This window comes from Anoplophora glabripennis, unplaced genomic scaffold (assembly GCF_000390285.2).
Source record: "Anoplophora glabripennis isolate ALB-LARVAE unplaced genomic scaffold, Agla_2.0 scaffold983, whole genome shotgun sequence".
Classification (NCBI taxonomy): Eukaryota; Metazoa; Arthropoda; class Insecta; order Coleoptera; family Cerambycidae; genus Anoplophora; species Anoplophora glabripennis.
In genome coordinates, this window is record NW_019417067.1 from 97260 (window position 1) to 102004 (window position 4745).

Genomic DNA, 4745 nt, shown 5'->3' on the forward strand with positions numbered 1-4745 from the left:
AGAGCGATAAAGTAAGCCATAGAAATCCATGCGATAGAGAAGGATGGCTATAATGAAGATCCACTTCTTATTTGTGGAAGGGCGAAATGGGCGTTGACTATTAGACGCCTTCATTATAGCCATCCTAGTCTATCACATGGATTTCTATGGCTTACTTTATCGCTCTCACGTAACTTCAGATAGACCATCGGTACTTTCCTACCCTGTATATAATATTAATTAAACTGATTTTTACGTTTTTAACGTTTACTAGCAATATTTCCATTTGTTTTCTAGCTCATGTTCAAGACCGAAATACTGTTTTTTTGTCAATCATTTATTTTAAACATGTCATTATCTCTGCAGGTTTTGTATTTTATCGATATATAATTTAATATTTATTATTATTTAGATTTCCACTAATTCTTTTTCGGCTGCTTGAAAAAGCAACCGCTAAAATGCAGAAAAAGGGATATTTTCTTTGAAATTTTACATTATTTAATGGTTTTAATATGCCAGATATGTTTGTTTGTATTATTATTATTTTGAATAAGTATCTACTATTTGAATAGTTTGCGTTTATTTTAGAAAATGATTATTAATTAATTTATCTGTGAATTTACTTTTTTGTTTCATCAAAAACTGTATGAACATTTTTAGAGTAATTTGAAAGGCATTAAAATATACCTAGTAAAAGTACAAGAGGTAGTAATAAGAAAATGTTGATACAGTTCTTATAAAAATAATTTTAGATTTTCTAAATCGACTGACGCTTTTAGTTGCTACCTATACTGTGATCATCGAAAACAGTTAGGTTGTACAAGTTATAACATGCCATTCAATATGTCTAATAATTCGAATAATCCCAAAATGTCTGATAATGTGAATTATTCTTTACGCGTTCTTATAATAAAGAGAGGTAATAAATTGCAAAGATATGTAGGAATCTAGAAAATGACAATTCATGTTTTACATTATTAATTACGATATAAATACTTTAAAAAGTTAAAACATCCTGTTTGTGACAAATACATTACATTTCCCAAAAATGTTAAAATATTATTTTTATATCGAGGACATTTAAATGTCCTTATTTTATATCTATTTCTATGCGGTCGCGGTCGTTAAAATTTCTGTATCAAAAGAATACCCACATTTCGTAATATTTGTGAATTGAGATAAATTTTATCTTCGTTGTTTGTTAAGTTAATTCACCAGCATTACCAGAATTGTGAAAACCTCTTTCATCCCATATACTTAAACAACAATAAAAATAGGTAGATATTCCACAAAAATCGATTATATTTGTAAGTGTTACATTAAAATTTTATAATTACAATTTTATAACTTTCAAGAATAATCATCAAATATCCATAATAAATTTATTATAGTTTATAATAAATGTGATGTATATGTCTAGATGTCTACAAATAGACATCTCTGTCTCTCTGAGACTTTTACTCAAATGAGTTATACCTTGAATTAGTTGCCAAAACTAGTTTTGAAGAAAAAACATAAAATTGTAAAATATTGTGAACATCACATACATATCTACCATTACATATATCTTATTTCTTCTTAAGACCAAAATTTGTTAAACTATATGTGTAATTCTGTAAAGCTTATTCGAAGAATATCAGATTTAAAACTGGGTATACAGTGTCACATCACCAAAATGCCTTGTACAAAAGATGTTTTACTTATTTATTAAATTCTATTAATTTATACAATTCTCCTGATTTTAGAATATTTAATATTAACAAACTCAAATACACTGTGTCACATTTAAAGATTTTTTCATAGCGTGCGTGCAAGAAAATAATTACCATATTTTAAAATTTCAGTTATATACTGTCCCATTTATTTCTAGCGTTACCAGTATATAAATGTATTTTTTAATGACATATTGAATTTAAGTCGTACTTTAATAAACAGATATTAGGTTTAAAACGTACCGCCTTAGTGTTGATTATATTCATTATTTTTGTTATAAATTATATAAAATATATCCAGTTAAAAATTTGAAGTTATGGTGAAGGCGCCAATGATAGCGAGTAAAATATAGTGTAAAAGGACGTTGCAGCAAACTTCAAGGACCATTTCTCTCGTCAAAATGGAACAAAAGGCAAGGTGGCAATTTTTCCTAATACAACTTTTTAGGTCTTTCTTCTAAGTTCGTTCAAAAATTCAATTTTTAGTCAATTTTTCAAGACCCATTGAAGTTATAGGCTTACTTCAAATTGGATGAAATTCAGTTCTCTTATAGAAACTACATTTATCTAAAATTTGAATAAAAATTAACCAGTGGCGTCAGAACTAGGAGAAATCTAAGGGGATTCAGTAATTAAAAATGTTAAATTTGTTGTTAATAGGAATGTTCTTTTGCAGATTTGGATAGGTCATTGACAATCAATACTTTTATGCCACTTGAATTTTTTCCCTAATTAAATAAAAGCCCAAAAAACGTAATTATCATGTTTGTGTGCTCGTCAGCAACGGATCATAGATAGAACTCAATTATTTTCCTCTGATTTTTCTAATTTTAACAATATGACTTTCACGTGTTTTTAAAAATGCATCCGACATTGCAATTTTAACCCATCAGGGTTCAGGATCATTCTAAAAAAAACTTAAAAGACAAAAGTTTTGTTTGGCTTATACAAATCCAAAAAAAGTCGCACTAAACTTTTTTCTTTGAAGTTTAGGAAAAGAAATCGATTTATTTTAAATTACAAAAAAAGGTTGATGGGGTTTCATGCAAATTTTTAATGTAGGTTTAATGTATATAACAAAACAAATGCATAGACATAGTTCCGAGGCAGAGATAGTAATTTTCGTTCGCAATTTTTTGTCTTATACTCCAAATTTGACACTATTACGACATAATATTAAAGGCTTCCGAAAGTGATTTCTTACAGCATATTGCCTAAAATGCACCGTTTTCGAGATAAATAATAAGTTCTCAGACCATATTTAGTAGCTAAAAGTGTCAATTTCTTTTTAAATAAAAAAAGAATTTATTATTCCAGTAGCACCGCTATCTAAGAATAAAATTAAAGTTTCTCATGGCTTCCTTAAACTGTCTTTTGCAACTTGAAATAAACCACATGCTTCCACATTTAATTTTGAACACATTGTATATCGAAAACGAAACGTTTCCGGATATATATTTTTAGCCATATTTTCTGTTAATTTGTTCATTATTAATGTTTGGCTAGGTATATTAGTAACACCCGGTACAAGGTTAAAAAAAAATAGTGAATATTTTAAATAGGTTTTATTAGAAGAAAAACTGTATAGGTAACGATTTCTTTAAACTTCTTACTATTCACTAAATTGTCTTTAACAAAATCTCACACTAAAAATACAGACAGGTATGTGTTAATAGCCCAAATTAAAGACGTCATTTTTACGTTTACATTCTAAAACTACTTCTATTTTTACCTTTGTTACCAAAACAACTCTGAATATATCTAAATTTATAGGTATATTTGTTTAACTGAATCCAAAGGCGTGGAGTAAATATAACAGATTATTATTTATTTCTTTATTTACTTCATATCAAAGCATTCGCGTCAGGGTTAAAAATTTCAGGCACGTTTAACTTTTTTTAAGAGATTTTTGCTGCACTTAATTAATCCATTCGTTCAGAAAACCTTAAAGGAAAGATCTTATATAACTTGGATGATGTTCGATGCGATGAATCGACGTTGGATGACGCACCTACATATAGTTCTCCAAAACAATCAATTCACATCTACGTAATATGCACTTATATCGACATTACAGAGTACAATATTAAATATATGATGTGCACGGAGGAAAAATTGACGTATACAGACTGCACGATCGTCATCATGTAATTGTTGATACAATCTTGTCGACATGTAGACGGAATTGCTCATACATTAAATAAATATTGTTATACTAAACACCGATCCTTGTTTAAAAATACGATAGGAGCTTCCCAAGAAAACAATCTTTGTTAATTTAGTTCTTGTTTAGGTGCAATATAATTTTTTAAAGAAATATAATACTTTGTTCATTAGAAAAACCACCGTAAACCTTAAACAAAGCTCCCCATAGTTCCTGGTGAGTTTGTACTATCATAGCATAAACTTCGTCTTTCATGAATAAAAATCTAAAACATTCAGGTCGGGTGACCTGGCAGGCCAAATTAGATCTGCATTTTGCCCAGTTCCAATCCATCGTCCAGCAAACTGTTTATTAAGGTACTGCAGCATAGTTTTGAGTGTAATGTGGTGGTGCACCATCATGCATAAACCATAAGTCTTAGTAATATTCAAGGACTATCTTCTAAAAGCATGTTCTAAAAAATTTGGACACTGAACATCATTTAAATATGGCGGTAGTTCAACATATGAAAGGCCTTCTGTCCTTTATTATTAAAATTTCCGCGGCAGAATATTCATTCCGCAAACAAAATTTAATGCAAATTTATTGCTCAACAAAATTAGACATAGTGAAAATCGATAAACCCACTTTCGTATGTTTACAAAAACACGAGTAGCTCTGCAGCAATTGAATATATTGACTTGAAACTCTGCATACATATCAAGGACAGTACTACCAACCTACAAAAAAATAATAGCATGCTTTCTTAATATCCGCGAATTTTAAATAATTGACATTTTTTTGGACACAGGGTTACATAGGACATACTGTATATGCAATTGTAGATGAAAATTGAGAAAATAGCCTTTACATATACAGCGTGGTAAAAAAATTCTGCATAAAATTCATAT